Source organism: Castor canadensis, chromosome 19 (assembly GCF_047511655.1).
Source record: "Castor canadensis chromosome 19, mCasCan1.hap1v2, whole genome shotgun sequence".
Lineage (NCBI taxonomy): Eukaryota > Metazoa > Chordata > Mammalia > Rodentia > Castoridae > Castor > Castor canadensis.
The window spans coordinates 44,423,844-44,445,034 of NC_133404.1; the positions used below are offsets into that span (position 1 = coordinate 44,423,844).

General features: G+C 43.3%; 1 long non-coding RNA gene across 1 annotated transcript in view; it reads left to right on the forward strand.

Annotated features, from left to right (window-relative positions):
- Nucleotides 1-10,264, forward strand: part of LOC141419205 (uncharacterized) — an 89,203-nt gene extending 78,939 nt beyond the window's left edge. Inside the window, exons 2-3 of the long non-coding RNA XR_012443868.1 lie at nucleotides 4,790-5,013; nucleotides 9,983-10,264. This is a non-coding gene — a long non-coding RNA (uncharacterized lncRNA). The remainder of the gene's footprint in view (nucleotides 1-4,789; nucleotides 5,014-9,982) is intronic.
- The last annotated feature ends 10,927 nt before the right edge of the window (nucleotides 10,265-21,191 follow it).

Genomic DNA, 21,191 nt, shown 5'->3' on the forward strand with positions numbered 1-21,191 from the left:
AAAACAATCAAAGTCTGTACTATTTGGAATAAAGCTAAGGCTTTAGTTGCATCTGTATTCAAAAGTTTTAAGTCATACACAACCGTTATAAACAACTTTGCTCCAAAATATCTGAAACCTTAGATAAGATGGATAATTTTAAAGAAAAAAAAATAAATCGACCCAAGAGAAAATAGCAAAGCTCAATGAACAGAAAAACTATTAAAAACTTCCATCTGAACTAAAGAAAAAGTCATTCCTCTCCCATACCTCCTTCCTCAATAAAAAGATGGCTGGTCTTATATTAGGTTACTAGAAAAAGCACTGGGCTTTTCTACAGTCCATGAACGACAGAAGGGAAATTGCCCATGGTGTACACAGGGGACGACACAGCAACGAGAGTGAGTGAGTCACATGGTCTCAACCATCCAGACACACCTGACAAATACAGCACCGAGTAGAAGTCTGATGCAGGAGCGTTTCCATTGCGTACAGTGTAGCGGAAAGACAGGTAAACTGAGTCATGTGTTTTGAAGTTAGGAAAGTGGCTGTCTTGGAGAAAAGGGGTCAGGATTAGGTACTCTTGGGCTGTGGTGATGTTTCCATTTCTTTTCGTGAGTCCTGAGAACATGGTGTAGCCACTGTGGATATTCGTGGAAATTACTGTGAAGTTTTCTGTATTCCTATTATATCTCAATAAGACGCTTTCTAAAAGTTAAATGAAAATAAGGTTAAGATGGCTTTGTAGGTGAATTTCAAACAAGGACTCTCAAGGAATGAATCTTATTTTATACATTAAAGATTGGAAGGAAAATATGTCAGAGGGCTGTTCAATGGACGGTGGCCACCTGGCCAGCAAGGGGTTCTAGGTGTCTGTCTGAGTAACACGGTCAGATGGAGCGGCTGACTCACACCTGAGCTTTTGCTAAGTCAGCAAGCAAGGGCTGGGAAGAGGGAGCCTGGGATTTGGCATTTGACAACAGGGTATGTCTGAGACTCTTGTGTTGTGGACACTCACACTGGTATTACCTTTTTCCCAGATTATTGTAAGTTCTGGTTCATGTTTGTTTGTTTCCTAGTTCAGCACTAGAGGCTCCTTCAGTTCTAGAAATATCTCCGTGCTGAGATACAAGAGTTCAAAGAGCAGGGACTCAGCTCACAGTGGTCCTCAGGAAGGGCCAGTTGCCGGACAGGATCTCTGCTGGACAGGGATGAGGGGTGAGGCTCACAGAAGGCGCAGAGGAGAGACTTGAGGTGAAAAGTACATGCTGGCCAGTTGCTGCCAGCATGAGAGCAGCTTCAGGACTCAGTCCTGGAGTGTGGTGACACAGGAAAAGTGGGCAGCACTGGGGTCAGTTTGAGGCAAGAGCCGTGAGTGTGCGAGAAGCAGGTATGACTGGGAACTCCAGTAAGAGCAGCAGATGGCAGGGGCAGTGTCCACCCTCCTGCAGTCACGGGAGGCAGCTGAGGACAGCAGTGCTGGCCACACAGCCTCAAGTTCAGAGACAGACACATGCCTGAGAACCACCTCATGTTGGGAGCACCTGGGTCCCCAGAAGGAGACTGAAAGACCTGACCAAAGGAGCCATGCCATCCAAGGAAGTGACCAAGCAACTCTCCAACAAATATGCTCATGTCATCCCAGTTAATGGAATTATTACATCTATGGAAATCCATTAGGAAACCCAGTGCTTGAGATAAGGGAAGAAGGTATCCAAATCAAAGAAAACATTTAAAAGGTGGATGTGAAAGTCAAAAAAAAATCCCCAAAATGCAGCACAAAGGGACAAAGAATCTGTGTCCAAAAGATTGTACAAAAAGTAAATTCAAGAATTTTGATATCAGCATAATAAAAGTTCCTGAACAAAAGGACAGGGAGAATTAGAGGAAGAAAGTCATTCAAAACAACAAGAGACAGAATTTAATCTTCAAGAGAGCATTTTATGGCTCTTCTCTGGCTTCAATTTAGTCGGCCCAGGGACCTGCGTGGAAAACTCATTTGCCTAAGTGTCTCTGTTTCTGTCGCCTGACCTTCAGGCACTGGCAGTGTGAGATGGAGGGGACTTCAGGGAATTTTGTGTCATCCTGGAAGAGCAGTGTGGAGTGTGTTGGGAGCTGAGGCGGGAGGCAGGGTGCATGTAGGGGTTCCGCTGCCTGTGGACAGGGACTCTCGGGCCACCCATTGTGTGCCGAGCTGTGCTGTAGGTAGCGGACACGGGGCTAAATCAGACCAATCTGATGCTCGCCACCTTCTGTCAGGAGTGACTCACAGTAGAAAGTGTAAGCATGCTGTAATTTCAGGTAACGGTAAACGCCACAAAGAGAAACCTCCAGGAGACTGCTGGGCTGGGGAGCACATTCGACGTTCCTTTAGTTCAAGTGTCAGGAAGTCCTGAGGAGGTGACATCTGAACTAGCACACACCTGGTGCAGACAGAAGTCAGCCAGGAGGAGTGGCCCAGACAGAGCCATAGCACATATCATGTCCTGAGATGAGCAGCCAGAAGCACCTAGCCTCAGTTTCCTCATCTGTAAGTCTGAGAATCACCCTGGTACCTGGCTCGGAAGACGCCAGGCAAAGCAGCAACACAGTTGGTGGCACATAAAACTGTTTTAAGCAGTGTGAACATGCAGCCTCATTATCTTGAAGGGCGTTTTTTGGTGGTATAGGTTATAAACTAGCTCTGTGGTGCTCCTTAATTTCTTAGACCACATCAATAGTCGCTCCTCTCCGGGTGGCCCTCAGACAGCTCTTGGTTCAGGCCTTTGCCGGCAGAGGGTTGCACTTGTCCCTCTGGGCCTGTGGGGTGAGGGCTCCCTGAAATGGTGTCACCTTGGGAAACTACTTCATGGTGGATTCATCAAGCTCTCCACACCGGGGCTGGGCTCACACCAGGACTTCTCTTCCTGAAGTCTCTGGATTGACTCAGCTTCAGACCCTTGATTGGGTCCTGACGTGTCATCTCGCTGCTCCTTCCTGGATTTCAAATGTAAAACAAAGATGCTTGAGGAGTAGCCGAAAAATTACAACAGCACCAAACTGCCTGATGGAATGATCACTCTTCATCATGGTGGAACCATGAGCCTGAGTATCTTCAAAAAGAGCCAAGTATGTGTTTCAATTGCTCTGATGGCTGTTTGGTGCCATGTCACGGGTCCTCTCGAGTCCTTACCACCTAGACGACACCCACTTGTGGGCCCACGGGAGGGGCACCGGCTTCACTCTACAGCCTGTTTTTTACACCCCATCTTCATGCATCCAAGAGAGACCTGGGCTCCCAAAACGAAACTGCTTGAAGTAATAGAAATTATAACCCTCTTTGTGCCCCGGTCATCCTTCTACAGCCTTAGCCAAGCATGGCCATGCTATCCTGAGGACGGAGAGCAGGGAGAGGAACTTCCTGACTTTGGATCACATTTCTCGGTGGTAACCAAACTGCAGAGAAGGGAAAAGAATGCAATTATTCTCCCTGAGTCCCCAAACCACTTCTTAGTCTCAGCAGGGCACAAGTCTTTGTTCAACCCTTTTAGCTTGTGTTCCCTGTAAAGTATTCTCTGTCATCCTGTGTGTTCTGACTTTCTGCAAATTCCCACTGTACACATTGATCAAGATGGAACGGCAAACTTTTCAGAGCTGTAAAGTAAGCATGGAACCACTGGTCTAATATGTGACACGGAAATTCCCAACCCAGGTGTCACAACACCCAGGTGTGTCGTGTGATCTTCAGTTGTGCATTCATCTCAGTGGGTCACGCTGAGTGTAGAACTCATCAGTGGCCGTCTCCATTTCCTAGGGTGAAACCCTGCATTTACTGTTGTGTCCACTACAGGTGAGGCACTGTGTGTGTTATCTCTTACTCACTGAGCATCCGAAGTAGTCATTCTTGTTCACATTTTGCAGTAAGCTGGTGCTAGAAGGTGGACTGATGTTTAAGTTAAGAGCATCCACCCTCCTCAGGACAGTCTTCCTTATTGCTTTTCTGGGAAGTAGATATTTTTGAAATTGGGGGTATAGCAATGGGAGCCTTTAAAGGGCATTTCGACTCCCTTATCAGTGATCACCCAACTCAGTGAGCATCCCCCATTCAGTGAGCACCCCCATTCAGTGAGTACTCCCCCAATGAGCACCCCATTCAGAGAGCACCCCATTCACCAAGCACCCTCCCACAGTGTTTATGGTCTGTTGAGGACACCTCTGCTCTTTTGTGAAAGGGGACTCATTTCACCTGTGCTTCATTCACACCCCTCTCTCAGGAAACCTTTATCTTTCCATCCACACCTAAATGTGGTGGAATTTTTTCCTTTTTAGAAAGCAAACCATCCATCCCCTCCCCAGGCTTCATTTCCTCTGCTACTTACTGTCTTTATGTTTCACAGATGAATTACCCACTGCCTCATCTTTCAATCTGTCCTCACTCCACTAGAATAAGGTTTTCTCCTTCTCTACTCTGAGGAAGATAGGAAGGAAACGAGGGAGAGAGGGAGGAATAGAGAAAGAGAGGGAAGAAAAGGAAGGAAAGAAAAAGAAAAAGGAAGGGAAGGAAAGAAAAAGAAAAAAGAAGGAAGGAATATATATATATATATATATATAGAGAGAGAGAGAGAGAGAGAGAGAGAAACCCTGTTCCTGCTGTCACTCTAACCCTCCATCTCGCTAATCTGGAGCTGAAACTCTTACACTCCCTTCTTCTTTGTGCCAGTCAGCATCTCCTCCTTCCCACACAATCCCTGCACCCTGAGGCAGCACATTTCCTGTTGTCACTTGGTCATGACTGTTCCTGTTCAACATTGCCATTCCTTTAATCCTACAGACTCTCCAGCGACCTTGGTGAATACTGTGATCACAATCACTGTCATTCCCCACTGAACAGAGGAAAAGAGAGGAGCTCACAGAGGGAACTGTGTCCAGGGTTCCAGAGTTGGAGGGATTAAACATCTTAGCCTTGTCTCACTCTACATCTTTCATCCTCCGAAGCTCAGGCTCCAGAGCGGTCAGGTGAGCGGTAGGGAGCCGAGGACCCAGCTGGTGCTGCAGGTTGGTGTTTCTCTCTGCCAGTCACGTCTGCTCACTGGGGTAATTTCAAATCTGGGCTCCACCACTTTCTAGTTTAGCAACTTCCTTGCAGTGTGACGTTCTTCAATCTCCTGAAACTTCTGTCTCTTCAGTTGTAAACTGGACATGGTTATAGGTCGTGTACCCCAGAACAATAGGGAGAATTAAGAGAGCCAGGCAAAGCATGCAGCAGGGCGGTTTGCGGGCACTCAGTTCTCAGGAAGCATCGGCTTTATGATAGAGGCAATGACACAAAAGGAGCATTGGGGTGACAGTGTTTGGATGAGGTCATGGCTGGATGCCCTTTCAACTCCGATCCAACATAGTTTCCCAAAGGGAAGACAGTAGTCTGACGGTACAAGTAATGTGGCCGGAAAGGTGACTTTTGTTTTGGAGTTAAGTTTGGATTACACATTTCCATTACCTCGTTCTCATTAAAGGTCTTGGTACCCCTTGGAGGCACCAAGATCCGGCAGAACAGTCCACCTGAGGCCAAGCTGAGGTCACAGTCCTTTTTTGGAACTCTTATCAAAGGAATCAAGAAACTCAATCAGGCAGAAGAGCTTTCAGAGACCTGCCCCAGAGATCAAAGTTCAAAGGCCCTGCTCCCTGCCCTCTCTGGGAATGGGTCACAACCAGCAGCATCACTTACTTCCTGGGGAAGGTCATGAATCCGCCATTGTTGGCATGAAGGGGAGGCCCTCACAAGGCAGGAAATGAGGTCAAAGCGTATTTCCTCTTTGCCAACAGGAGGGTCTGAGCAGCCAATGGCATTGTCCCTGTCTGGCTGGGTCAGTGCTTGTAACCATGTAATTAAAGACTCACCAGCTTCTGTAGGCAGTCATGAGTGGACAGATGCTGCCTTGTGCCCAGAGCTGACAGACAGGTCAGCCAGACAGACACAGAGAAGGTCCCTCCTAGCCTACTGACCACATTGCTCAGGAAACTGCCTGTGCAAAAGGCAGACTTCCCACCCCATCTAGCCTTCCTCACCATGGGAACACTGGGCAGCCAGGTGTCTTTGTGATGCAAGCACGGAATGCTAGAATCTCAAAGTTAAAAATAGAAAGTCTACAGAGCAGTTTGCTCTGACCTCCATCCCATTTCCTAGGTGAGAAAACTGAGGCTCAATGAAGTTCAATGTTCTTAGCCATGTGCCAATAATTTATGGCGCTGAAATAGAAGCCCCCCATCTGTCACCTACTGTTGCTCCTTCAAGCAGAAGCAGGTGAGTCTTTCCCTGGTCATGGGCAGAGCCACCTAGGAACCATTCTATCCAGATTAGGTTTCTGACTCTGAATTCCTCATCAAGTCTTCCAGAACATATGAATGTCCTTTAGAGAATGGTGCTAGGATTTCATGAAAATTTTATAAACTAGGCCTGAGATTATCCATTTCTTGGAGATGTATGGCATATTAACACAGAGTTAAGTTGATGGAGTCACAAAACACACAAGTTTGGAGACCTCACGTTGTGTTGGAAGACGGAGGCTGGAGGTCCGCCTGCTGTGCGGGCTGCAGAGTCTGCCACCTGGGACTTGGCCACTCCCTGCCCTTCCCCCCCAGCCTCTGCTTCCTTCCCTCTCTGGTCAGATGCACTTCTGTGTTCTGGTGTGCTGACTGACATCACAGGCTGTGCTGGTGTTTGCAGAGCACGGAGCATTCACTGCGTGGATTTCCCTTCATTGCTCACAGTCACAGAAACTTGTAAGCACTTCTGTCAGCTCAGAAGGCACTTGCTAGACACCACGTGTGCTCTGGACTCTGCACGCTGCATGTCTGTGGCGTCCAATTGCACGCCTTGAGGTGATGCCATGAGCCACTAAGGACAGTGAGTGCCCTGAGCACAAGGACACAGAGAGGGTGTGTGTGGGTGGGTGTGTACATGGGTGTGTGTATACATGGTATGTGCATGGGTGTGTGTGTGTATATGGTGTGTGCATATGTGGGTACGTGTGTTCAGGGAATCTAGGGGAGCCAGAGGCAAGGTCTCATCCATTATCAGAAAATGAACTTGGAGTTGATTCTCTCTATTCTACTGACACAGAGCCACTTTTCCCCATATGCCAGCTCTGGTTGTATGAAATGTACAGGAGACGGTGAGCCAACACTGGAAAATCCCATTGTAAAGGCTGATATGAAGCCATGACAGGTGCAAACAAGGCGGTGGTGTCTAAGAGACTGAAAAGAGATCAGGAAATGCAATCAATAAGCCTTGAACCAAGTCTAACTGCTGCCTGAGGATTACCAGGAAGGAGACGCACTAACCCTGAACCCAGGGCAAGTTGGCCACAGCACTGCTTGACCCAGTCTTTCAATTATTCACAGGCCTCTCCTTCCCTCTAGACTATGAGCCTTCTGAGGGCAGGGACTAAACGTTCTTGTTTTTGTACTAGAATGAAGAAGCCTGCCACATTGGATTTGTTCTAATAGGGAGTGTTGGCTGAATGACTCATGGTGAATTTGGTTTGCACTAATGTATTTGAAGTAGGGAAGGTTCAGCAGGCAGATGAGAATTCAGGAAAGAGATCAATGTGTCCATAAAATAGAGATCATGTTTGTAGCACTCGTTACATGAGGTTTTGCAGAGAAAAGACTTAAGGTAGGAGGAAAAGAGAAGGAAAGGCTAACCTCTTGAGAGCAGAGGCAGAGCAACGCCAAGGGGAAGAAAGAAGTTTGGGATCCATGAAGTGGGAGGCCACCAGGAGCAGGGATCTCCCTCGTCTTTGTTGGTTTTAACTCTCTTTATTTTATTGTGGATAGTTGGAGTGTTTCTGGATGGGAGGTAACTATGTCCAATAACTTTTCAATAATGGTTTCCCTTGCATTTGTGATTGGCTTCAGGTTTTTATCCTACACATGAAAACAATGTCATGCTACCATGTCAGACAGCTTTTCCATGGACGTCTTGTCTTGCATCACACCAGGTGTCTTACAGAGAGAATCTTAATTAGTGAGCCACACGTCTGTCAGGAGAACCTGAAAAGAAAATGTGTAACTTGCAAAGCACTGAAATGAGAAGCAACCCAGGTTCTGTTGAACCAATGTTCCTGCCTCTTCCTGGGTGTCCCAGTGTTTGAGGAGGGTCTCAGGGATCCCCTCACTTTTCCCCAACCTCAGTGTTTCTTGTGACCTGTCCTGGACTGTGAGAGTCATCAGAACTTACTTCTGTTTGGTTGAACCAGTTCTCATAGATGTTCATAACTGGTGAAAACAACAAAACACTGCCAGTAGAATTTTCCACTATTTTGTAACTTGGATTTTGAATGTCCCCCAAAAGCCCATGTGCTATAAGCTTGGTCCCCAGATGGGAGGGAACCTTTAAGAGGTGAGGCTTAGTGCAAGCCTTTAGGTCTTTGAGTGGGGACAGTGTCCTTGAAGGAGAGTGTGGGACCCTGGCCCCCTCCTTGGTCTTTCTTCCTGGTCATTACGTGGATGACTTTGCTCTGTCACCTGCTCCCATGGTCATGTGTGTCTCACCATAGCACCAAAGCCATAGGCCAACTGATCAGGGCCTGAAACCTCCAAAGGTGTAATCAAAAAATAACCCTCTGTCATTGTGTAGAAGTCTGTCTAACACAGTAGCAGCAATGTAAAATAATGACACACAGATCTTTATTTGTAAAAAAATTTATTTCATTGACCATTATCTCAATTACTTTCATTAAAAACAAATTCATTAATCTTTAATAAGTAAGGCAAATCACTTTTTCATTTCACTTTTCTCTGATGTATACATTTCCCCAAGTCCTAATACAGAAAGCAGTTTGATAAAGTTATTAAATAGCCGTTGTTCGAAGATGCTTTGTGTGGCGACACTTAGCCTCTTTCATATAAAAAGCCAATAACAGCCACACACAATTTTAGCCATTCAAAATAATATTTGTATGTTCTTCATAGGGAACACTCTCAGAGACATAGCTTGGCAATTACTTTCTGAATAGGACTCCAACTGCCTAGGAAATAGGAGTAAGAACTGGCAAATGGGATTGCACCAAATTAAAAAGCTTCTGCACATCAAAGGAAGCAGTTACCAGAGTGAAAAGACAACCCACAGAATGGGAGAAAAATCTTTGCCAGCTCATCAGATAAAGGACTAACATCCAGAATATGCAAACAGTTCAAAACATTAAATTGTACGTTAAGAATCCAATTAGTAAGTGGGCAAATGAATTAGTTCTCAGAAGAAGTGCAAATGCCTAAAACACGTGAAGGCACATTCACTATCCCTAGCCACAGAGGAAATGCACGTGAAAATGACAGGGGTTCCATGCTGCCCCAGCCAGAGTGGCCCTGATCAAGAAAACAAACAACAAATGCTGGCGAGGATGGGGATGGGGGGGGCCCTTTTACACTGCTGGTGGGAATGTAAACTAGTACAACCACTATGAAAATCAGTATGAAGTTTCCTCGAAAAACTAAAGACAGACCCTATGCCACTCTTGGGTGTGTATGTGAAGGAGTGCCAAGCAAGATGCAAGAGAAACACCTGCATGCACACGTTTATTTGTTTATCACAACTCTATTCACAATCGCCAAGCCTTGGAAGCACACGACTGATGAACAGATGAAGTAAATGTGGCAATGCATACCCAGCGGAGTACTACTCAGCCACAAAGAACAAAATTATGCATTTGCAGGAAAATGGATGGAACTGGAGATCACTATATTGAGTGAAATAGGTCAAGCTCAAAAAGTTTGAGTGAAATACTGCATGTTTTCACTCATGTGAAATCTAGGTCTAAAATGAAGACAATAACATGAGTGTGGGTGGGTGGGTGTGAAGATGGCATAAGTAAGCCTGCCAAATTCTCATTTGTACACTGTGAGCCCCTGTGGAGTTTTCATAGTGAAATCCCCTTGTGCTACTAATGAATCCTATTGAAAAAACAAAATAGATTTCAAATATTCTTAAAGATACTGATCTATTTCATTTCTGTTTGATCTGCAGATAACTCCGGCAAACTTCACCATCCTATGCTCCATGAGGTCATCATGACCGTCAACGATTTCAACCTATTTTCACATCTGAAAGTCTACCTGATTGTCAGCCACGTCTGTAAAAACTGGTTTAGAAACAAAAAAAAGTCGGCAAGCTTTCACCAGATTGGAGAACAGTGAGGCCAACAAACTTTCTTTTTCAAGGTATCTGTAAGAAATAGATTTTATCCTTTGTATATTGTTGCTATTATTGAATCATAACTTTAAAAAACAACTAGCTTTTAATTAAATAGAATGAGGTGGAATTACTGATCCTACAAAGTGAACTTGCTGACGACGTTCATGTGTCCTCTGCTGGCCATACAAGTTACTTTTATTTATTACTTTCATTGGTTTTCTGGTTTTTCATAGTATCGAGAACTTTCTCCCAAGCCTCATGACTCCCTGTTGCCATTTTATTACCAGTATTTTCCTAGCTGTCCTTTCTTTATCATTATGACTTTGACTACCAACCTTAGAATTTTATTTTTCACCATGATACACGTTTTTGACCTTTTAAGTTTCTGCCAAGTCTTAAAGTTTACACGACTGTCTTCCAATTGAACTACTTTTTTCTCATTGTATCTGAATTTTGGTATAATTGACAAATAAACCAAACATAACCTCAAATTGAAGGAACACAAGAATGGGTCAGTGCCTCTTTGAATGACTGCTCCCCTGTATTGAGACAAATGTATAAATTCCACACCTGCTGGCTTATGGATGAGAATTTTGGAACATATCTCTTCAGACCACTTCACTGGGTGGTTGGGAACTTGGGGTGCTGTTTCAAGGAACCACCAGACTCTTGTTATGGGAAAAGTGTCAAGGGCCTGACCAGACCCACTAAGATGACTTGAATGTGTGGCTCCACGCAAAGATTCCTCGTAGTGAGCTGTGGTTGTGCCCTACAAACGGGAATACTGACAAATTTGACTTCAAGGGATACACTAAGAGGAAAATAATGACATATGGTGTTTTACAGTTGTTTATGGTAACTTACCTAGTCAACATCGTGTTTCGGCTGGGTATTGGTGAGAACTGAGTCCTCAACTTCACAGTGCTAATGATGAGGAATTTCTTTTTCTAGGCAACTCTGTATTTAAAACCTTATTTTTCCTTACTCCAGGTATTTCTGGTTCTGTGCACAAGCAGACTGACTCCTCCAGCTGAGCCATTTTTTTTGTGTTGGGAGGCTGAGTGAATTAGCACATATTCCAAGAAGCAATTCTATACCAGCAAGAGCTAAGCATTTTTCTGCCATTTTTTACTACATTTTAGATATACTTAACTCCTTTTTAAAATATTTCATTAAAACGGTGCATATGTGAGATGTTTTTCTTTCTTTTTACCTGACATATTTGTACTAAACTTCTTTTGGATTGAGTAAGTTCTATTTCTTCAATATTTTCCTCTATTAATTTGGAAGAAATGTCTTTTTCTACTCAGTCAGTAGTTACTTAGAAATTACAATGTAATTTTAATGTATTAGAACTTAATGTTAAGTGTCATTTTTTTGGGTGGTGCTGGGTTTGAACTCAGGACCTCACACTTGCTAGGCAGGGGCTCTACCACTTCAGCCACGTCCCCAGCCTTTTCTGCTTCAGTTATTTTTCAAAATAACTGTTTTTGCAAGTAACTCTAGTTTTCAAAATAACTGGTTTTTTTTCTCCTGTTTTTGCTGGAGTTAGTCTGGGCTGTGGTCCTCCTATTTACACCTCTGAGTAGCTGGAATTACAGACACACAATCCCATACCTGGCTTGTTTTGTTGATAAGGGGGTCTTGCTAACTTTTTGCCTGGGCTAGCCTTGAACTGTCATCCTCCCAATATTCACCTCCCAGGTAGGTGGGATTAAAGGCATGAACCATCACTTGTAGTCAATTGCCATTCTTATCCTCTTTGTCCTAACTTCATTCTTCCTGTTCCTACTTGTATATTGGTGTCTATTTTTGTTCCTCATATTATTTAGCTCTCTTAAAATGGCCTGCACAGTGAGAAATCAGAGTTAGTTTTCATTGCTAATTTCGTTCCTTTTTGCATTCCCAACACTCCTCCATGTAGGGACATTGTCCTGCTATGAGAATCATGTTCTTTGGACCTTCTCGAAATGAAGACCTGTTGGAAAATGGTCTTGACTGTTAATTTCTTCACAATATATTTATCTCGTCCTCCTCTGGGAGGATGTCTTCACTGGGTCAGCAGACTGGCAGTTTACCTTTTCTTGGCCCATTTAAGTGTTTTTTCCCATCATTTCTGGCTTCCATGGTTAGAGGCGAGAAGTATGCCGTTGGTCTAGTCTTTGAAATGTTAAGAGCAATCTGCCCCTGTTTTGTCTCTCTGTTGAACGCCTAAGTTTACATTTCTCTTTACTTCTCTTGTTTTAGATGTTTTTGCTTCTCGAATCCACAAATTAATACTTATCATAACTTCTGAAAAGCTCTCAACAGTTAGTCTTTGAATAATACTGCTGATTAGTTTCAGCCTTTCATTCCCTGCACAAAACTTCCAGCGTGGCTTTGATCTCCTTTATCATGGCAAACATGGTTTCATTGCAGGATGTAACAATTCGAGGATTTGGAGTACACTGAGTCTGTTGTATAGTTTTCTTGTGTGCCTGGTGATGTTTAATTTTATGCTAGATATCCCATTTGTAAAACTACTTTTAGAAAATTGGGCATGGAGACCCACGCCTGTAATCCCAGCTACCTGGGAGGCTGAAATCAGGAAGATTGTGGTTCAACACCAGCCTGGGAAGAAAGTTAGTGAAACCCCCATCTCAACCAACAAGCCAGCTGTGGTGGTTCACACCTGTCATCCCAGCTACACAGGAGGCATAGGTATGAAGATTGTGGCCTGCATGGGTGTCAGGCATGACCCTATCTCAAAACTAACCAAAGCAAAAAAGGGCTGGGGATGTATCTCAAGTGGTAAAGCACCTGCCTAGCAAGGCCCTGAGTTCAAATTCCAATACTGCCAAGACAACAACAAACCCTACTTTTAAAGGTTACTGTGGTATAGGGCACTGTGATATGCACTTGGAGGACAACTTGCTTGCTTTTTTCCAGAAGGCTGGGGACACTTGAACTGTAGGAAATTTGCCAGTGTGGTCAGTGAGAACAGGGAGGTCTTAAAGCAATCACTGCATTTTGCATTTGTATGGATTAGAAAAAAAGCCTGATTAAATATTTCATGTCCATGAAACCTTTTGGAAAATGCAGATAAGAAAGAAACAGTCAAAGAACAAACGGCCCTACTATTCAAATAGCCACTAAATAGTTAAATAAATGTTTTTCCAAATCAGGCATTTAGTTGATAAAGAAATTAAAATGCTAACTTCCTGAGACTTACCCTAGCAGTTAGTGGTGTGAGTCAGTGTGCGATATTCCACCCTAATACTGTCCTCATCATACGGAGCTGCCCCTCTGTGAAGGCTGCTGAGCAGTGTATCTGTGTGCCTTCATCTTTACATACTTTCCTCCTTCAAATCCACGTTTCTGTCTCTGTGTGTACTCAGAACAGTTCTGAGATTTTTTTCTTATGATTTGTAATACCTCTTCCCTTCCCCCACTAGACAGGGAGCCAAGATAATTTGCTAGCTGAGCTGGTCACAGAGGAGAAGGATTGAGCCTTGGCCCCAGAATAACGAGAGCAGATACCAGTGAAGTTGTTGGATGGATTTATTAAACTCATACACAATTGTCTTGAAAGCCAAAATTTCCAGTTGCAGAATATAAGTCTTTGTTTTGTTTGATTGTTTTTAAAAGGGAAAAGAGGGTCTTTTGAGACTAAACAGATCAAGAGCTCTAAACGAGGAAAAGGTGAATTTTATAATAAAAAATACAACAGATTTGAAAGAGAATGCATGCTGTCAGAAGATCTAGTTCCTGCCCAAAAGGAAATAAAAATTCAACACTCTGTTCTACCTCACAGAAGAGCTTGGCAAGGATTCCAAAGACTTGCTGGGAGAACTTGAAGGTAGAGCTGATGTGTGCCTTGGTTTTTGGGGTGATATTGCTGAACCTCTCCCCGAAGCCCAGTGCCTGTCATCAAGCCAGAGGGGCAGAGCAGTAATGACTGGACAAGGTGCTCATGGCCATGGGGCACAGGCCCCTCCAGAGTCCTGAATACCCAGGACTGAGCCGTCACTCCCATGGACACCGCTTAGGGCAAGGAGGCACTGTGAGCAGTCAGCCATCAAAGGCTGTGGGACAATGATACCCATCAACAGTGAATGTTGAAGACACGCTGACCATCAGAGAGCAAGAGAGAGCTCAAAAACGGATTCTCATAAATTAGCCAACTGACCTTTGACAGTGGAACTGAGGTAAAGTACATTGAAAAAGATAACATTTTCAACAAATGGTGCTGGAAGAACTGGATATCCAAGTGTGAAAAATCTAATCTAGACACTGGTCTTACACCTGTCATAAGAATTGAATCAAAATGGGTCATATGCCTAAAGCCACCAACACATCCCTCAGTGTGTAAAACACAGAACTATAAAGGTTCTAGCCAGGTATCAGTGGCTCATGTCTGTAATCCCAGCTACTCAGGAGGCAGAGATCAGGAAGATCATAGTTTGAGGCCATTTTGGACAAAAAGCAAGACCCTATCTCAAAAACATCCAAAACAAAAAAGGGCTCAAATGGTAGAGCACCGCCTAGCAAGCGTGAGGCCCTGAGTTCAAACCCCAGTACTCCCTCCTCCCCCCACACACCAAAAGAAAAAGACTTCTGGAAGATAACCGGAAAAGATGACCTTGGGTCTGGCAGGGACCTCTGTTCATTTGAGGTCAACTTTTGTGGAATCAGCAGAGCTGGGGCTGGAGAGTTAAAATGTGGAAGAAGAGTTCAATCACTAGGGAGAAATTAAGGGCACTGTTCACCTAAGTTTTGTCACTCTTCATACACAAACCTGCTACATGTGCTTTGATAAAAGTCTGATCTTAAAAAATAATTCTACAGAGCTGGTCTCCCTCCCAGCCAACGCCACCTGTGAAGTTGCATATGGCCACTGACACGCACTGAGATGACTGGCGTCACCCCAACTTGCAAGGCCGAATTCACCTGTCCCCTTCCGTTTACACAGTGAGCTTCATTGGAAGGCTATCTAAACTCAGATGCCAAGAAGATTTGGTGTCTAGGGATGCAGCTGTTCATGGCCAGACAGCCCAGAGATGGAGAGACACAGGGCAGGGGCTGGATATTGCTGGACTCGCTCCTCTGAGACATGAGGCAGCACACAGAAGGCTGGAGGGCAGTGAATCGAAACCTATTTCCTTCTGCCCTTCCCTGGAGACAGGATGGTGACACACCAGGGCCACTGTCTTCCTGTGTTTATGCTTGTGCTCATTACAAAGGCACAGGAGCGACAGCTTCAGGAGACAGTTTCTTTGTTTGGACAATAAAATGATCTTTAGACTAAATCCCTCTGAGCCAGGACAGGCAGGTGGGCTTAAGTCTTTGAAAAGAAGTAGCTACTATTGTGTGTGAGTTGTTGCTGAAGTTTAAATACACAAGAAAAGCTTGTTTTAATGCTAGCAGAATGGAAGAGGGAAGGAAGGGTTTGGAAAACAGAGAGGGTATGGAAGAACAAAGCAAGAAATGCTTGGGCACATGCTAGTGAGGGAGGAGGAGTCATTCACTTTCCCCAGTGGGTCTCCCCAAGTCTCACCTATCCAAGAAAACCCCAGGCAAATAGGCTGTTCACAGCCAGGCCAGCAGCAAGGAGCTACTGTTGTTTAAACACGGGGCTAAATGCAAGGCTAGGTTTTGTTCTTGGCCAAAGCAATTGCCTTTTTGTAGAATTTCTCTCTGTGGTATGTGCCCTAAGGCAGGATTGGAGTAATGCCTGGGAATGGAGGGGTGGCAGCTGATACTCAAATGAAGGTGACACAACCAAGTGAGGCAGGTGGCTTTGTAGACAAATGGTTGACAGTGGAGTGCAATTTAAGAGAGAAAGAGGTGCAATGGAGACATAGAACGCAAAGAGTTCATCACAACAAAATTACTGGTGAGACTTTTCTTAAAATGTAGAGTAAGAATGGTCAGGGAAATGGGATACAGTGGTAGTGTAGGAGTGTGATAGCTGGGTGTGGCGATTGGTGCCTCTAACCCCAGCAAACTTAAGAGATGAAGAACAGGAAGACCTTGATTCAATACCAGCCCTGGGGAAAAATATGAGACCTTATCTGAAAAATAACTGGAGCAAAACAGAAGGGCTGGGGTGTGACTCAAGTGGTAGACACCTGTCTAGCAAGTGCAAAGCCCTAGCTTCAAACTCTAGTTAATACCATCAAGTAGGCAGATGATAGATGATAGATAGATAGATAGGTAGAATTATGAAGGAACCAGTGATAAATCTAATACTATCACCATTTATCAAGAAGGTGCAAGCAAAGGAAGCCAAAAGAAGGGAGGTATCTGGACAAATGTTGAAGTCAAATCTCAGGGTGATAAGAGAAAAATGGTTGGTTATAATTGGAAGTGAATTGAACAGAAAATGTAGCATGAAGTTGGTGGACTGGGAGATGTGCAGTTTACACAGATCAGTGATGATAGACTTTCCAGCAGAAATTATTAATCACCATCCTTTTAAAGTCAAGCCAGGAGAAATTACAGAGCAGGCAGCCCAAAATGAAGGTCCATAAGGAGGCCATGGGCGGAGGGAGCAGGTGTTAATGTTGCATCTCTTGACAAACAGTTAGCTGCCAAGAGGAGTCATGGATTTTCATCCCCTATCTGGTCAGGGTTTGGTAACCCTCAGGCAGAGTTCTTTCTGGGAGAGCTCTGTAACAAATAGGCACCTGCCTAACCAAGAAAGGAAATGATATTAAGTTCTACTATAAGTCTGTCTCATTCAGAAATGACATGGAGCTCTGTGAGAGGATGACCTGACCTGGACCATGATTGTCACTCAAACTTATAAAGACATCAGGGGATGGAAAGTCACTTACCTACGCAGTTCCTGTGTCACCTGTGGGGTTGGACCCATCACAGATGGAAATAGTGCCTTCCCTTAGTCGTGTAACTTACCTGTGACACAGGGAGCTTGAGAAACATGGACATCTCCATGTGTTTGACCCAAGGGGTCACAGTTTCTTCCTTTCACATGCAAGTGGCCAAGATGGAAGTCATGAAAGTTGTTCTTGGGCAGAAGGAAAACTCGGAGGACTTTGTGGATTATCTGACTGTTTATGAGTGCTGACTCACAAGACATTGACTGGATGTCATTGCCCTTCTCCATTGGGGTGAGGTTGGCTCATGGTTTGCTGACCCTGATAGGGGTTAAGTACCAGACTCTCAAATACAATATCATCCCGTGGCCAGCTGACCCTGTAGGTGACTCAGGGGAGAATGGTAATAACCACATTCATCATTAAACTCCAGTCGACCTTCCCACAATTGAGCCTACAAGGCCTTTGGTTGGTGCTCAAATTAGATTTATTAAAGAGGAAACTATAATTTTCTAACAAAAGTCAAGCAAAGCCCTGGAGAAACATTTCACTTCTTTCCTGCATCTCAGCAAAGAACACACTGCGCTGATTACACCTCTTCACCTTCCCACCCTCCCCCATATAAGCTCAGAGCCAGTGTCTCTCTCCCTATTCCTTTCTCTTCCTTGCTCTTGACTCAAAGATACTGGACTATATCACCCGGGTTCCTTTGTCCGTTGACTTCTGTTGGGATCAACCCATGAGGGCACCTTCCAGAGACAGGAATGCTGGAGGAGAGAGAAACTGGGGGTATTTCTTCCCTTTCTAATCCCTTCATAGAGAGGCTGGGTCCTTCAGGATTCTGAAGCCTTCCAGGTCTCCATCTCCTCAGCTCTGGCTTCTAGTGGGTTCTGATAACATTATCCAGTCCTCAACCAAACTCTGCGTCCTTTAGGACTGCGGTGGAGCAGCTTCCTGTTCTTGTAGTTTCTGGATTCCCCCTGCTGGCTCTGTCTCCCCACCCTCTGTCTTTGTTAACATTAAGCCTTCTGGTGCTTGTGCAACCCTGACTTCCACATATTCCTACCCCTTTTGTGCTACTTTGTTCGGGGTGCTGTAACAAAATTACCATAGGTTGAGTAGCTTAAAGAACAGTTATAGTCTGAAACCAAGGTGTTCACACGCTTAGTCGAGTCTGTTTTCTGGTTCGTGGTTGGCTATCTTCTTCCTGCATTTTTTGGTAAAGAAAAGGGTGAGGTGCTCTCTAGGACATCTTTATAAACGGCACTAACCATGAGTGTCCCATGGTCATGAAATAATAACCTTCCTAATATCACACATTGGGAGTAAAAAGTTCAACATATGAATTTGAGGACATAGACATTAACACTTACGGACAGAAAAACAACCAAGAGTACTCTGCTCTTTGGGAATGGAATTTTTATCCTTGCAAAAGAGTTGTTTGGAATCTTTGCTACTTGTAGTACTCAAAGGTGACACTGTCCCTTCCTCTAGCTAAAAGTGCTTATGGAAGTGTGTGAAGATAGAAAGAGTCAAACTTCAGGAGTTATTTTTGAATCTCCTATGATTATCAGGCTTGAGATTTCTCTAACAGCAGGTTGCCATCTGTGTGAATGCCTTTCCTCTGCCCTTTTTTCCCCAGTCACCACTGAGATCCTTATCAAAAGGACATATTTTAAAAATCCATTTAATTTCTTTGATGTGACACACACTTTTTAAGAGAAATAAGAAATTTTGAAGTTAAGAAACAGTCCTCATTAATTTAAGTATGGGAATTTTATTGATTTAGTTGAGGTCTGAGAGGAAAAACCAGTAGATATCTTTCAAGGTATCACTTAATGATCATTTTATAGGACATAACATATGAACATAGGGTTGAAAAGTCAAATTGAATTGAATGTATCACACTTGCAGAAATGTCATTTTATGATGAGTTTCAGAAACTTTGTATCCTCATCATCCCCCCTGCCCTCAAGATTTCTTCTACTCATTGATAATAATTCATTTTAGGAGGATATAGGCTACCTTTGCAAATATATGAATTTCTACTCTGCTTTACCCTATAGAATCTTATTTTATAGTCATTTCAGTAGCATTTGCTTGTGAATTTTAGCAACTACAAAGTGGGGAGGAAACAGATTTGACTAGGAAAGCAGGAAGGGATGGAAAAGAGCAAAAATTTTGCTACTTCCCAATGTGACCCAAGGAATAGAATGATGAAGACTGGGTTGGGGACCTGGAGAAGTGACCACGAAAAGACTTGGCATTTTCCTTGTTGGCAAAGCAGAACTAGTTCTAAGAATTAAGCTTTCTCTGATCTGGCACATACTTCTGCAACTTCAGAGCCAATGAGATGGATGTGGTCCATACCAGGGATGGTTAAAGAAGCTAAGAAGATTTAACAGAAAATGGAGAAAACAGAGCTGACATGTCAGCTGCCTCCACGTATCTGAGGACTCGCCATATGGAGAAGATGCACTTTGACCAGTGGATGGAATTAACAGGGAGACAGATTTTGCATTTTCTAATCATTACAACTGTCACATGGTGAAGTGTGATCTGGGGAATGTTGAGACCCCTACACACTGGACACGTGTCCAGACTGACATGCCATCTGTCAGAGATGCTATCAAAGCAGATAACTCACTCTTAAAAAGAACATTTTGTGATGATTATTAGAGTAGAATATGTCTGCAGGAGACTATTTTAAAAATAAAGCATGAAGAAGGAAAGAGAACTCCTCCTGAACCCCAGCATCCTTGAGTGACCATGGTATGGCATGGTGGGCTTCCATTTGGTGCTTTTCTCTACAAAAAAAGCTTGAATAGGATGTAGACCAGGAGCTTTCACAAAATCCACATGTATTGCACATTCATCTTATAGCTGTCTTTTTCTCGACATTATATGTGTAAATTTTCAGTTTCTAGACATCTTCAGAAACAGGACTTTGTTGTTGTGCATCAGTTTGTGCTGTGGATGGAAGGGTCTAGTTCACACACACATTTGGTTTGTTTGAGAAAAAAATCTTAGGCATAGAGTGCTTGCTTAGAGAATATGTACGTTTGAATTCTCTCGGTGTAGGATGGGTCTCCAGAAAGCACACATTAATTTGCAATCTCAGAAGAAGTTTGTAGGATCTGCCTCATCACACTCCTACCTGCAACAAACCATATTATAAATTGTTTGCTAGTTTGATAGCTAAAATTATATTTCATTTTTGGATAAAATACATTTCTGTTATTATTAATAGACTGGATAAGTTGTGTCTTTTCATTATTAATTTGTATTTGTCCTCTCTTTAGCTTCTCATCCTTTTAAATTGGAGTGCTCCATTTTTTCTTACTGATTTATGATGCCTTTATATGACAGTACTTTGTCATATTAGGACAAATATTTCTATCACTAAAATTTAAATTCATTTAGATCTTCACATTAAGCAAATCTTCTCCCTTATTGTTTAATTTGTATCTTCATTTTGTTTTTGCTGTGTTGTTTATTTTAAGACAGAGTCTTGCTATGTAGCCCAGGCTAGGATCAACTCGATGGGTAGTGAGACTATCTTTTCATCTTTTTCTTTTGAGTCCTGGGAGTACTTCTGAAAATGGTTTTCTAAGTAATTGGCTCCATTTTCTGCATTTATTCAGCCTGTTGTTGATATTTTTAGTATTTCAGATTTCTTGATTTCAGGTTTTCCCTCTTCATACATGCACTTTTAAATTTCATTGACATTAGAACAATTTCCTGCTTCTTACAGTAATTTGCATGTCCCCTCTTTCCCTTTCTAACCCCTGAGCATGATATGGAATATCATGTGGTTTTCTTCCTACGTGCTCTTCTTAGAGATTTTAATGACACATACTAAGTGTAAAAGGTCACCATCACATTCATTGCTCCTGAAATACCACTTTGCACAGTCAAGAGTGGAAAACAGGGCTATCGTAGTTAGGAAATCCACATTGCAAATTTATGCATTATACAATTACATTTATTTCTAGTTTTCCCTACACTAAATCAACTTTTCAAATATAAATCACAACAATGAAGAATATACTTGGGGTTATAATTTGAGAACAAAAACATAGATAAGGTCTACCTTATTCTCCAGGATTTGCAATATTATCTTTATAGCAAATCTGTTTCAATGTCTGCATGCTCGTTCTCAAAACAGGGTCCTTTTAATTGCTAGAGCTCAATGTTTTAATGCTTGAATTGTCAAGTCTCCC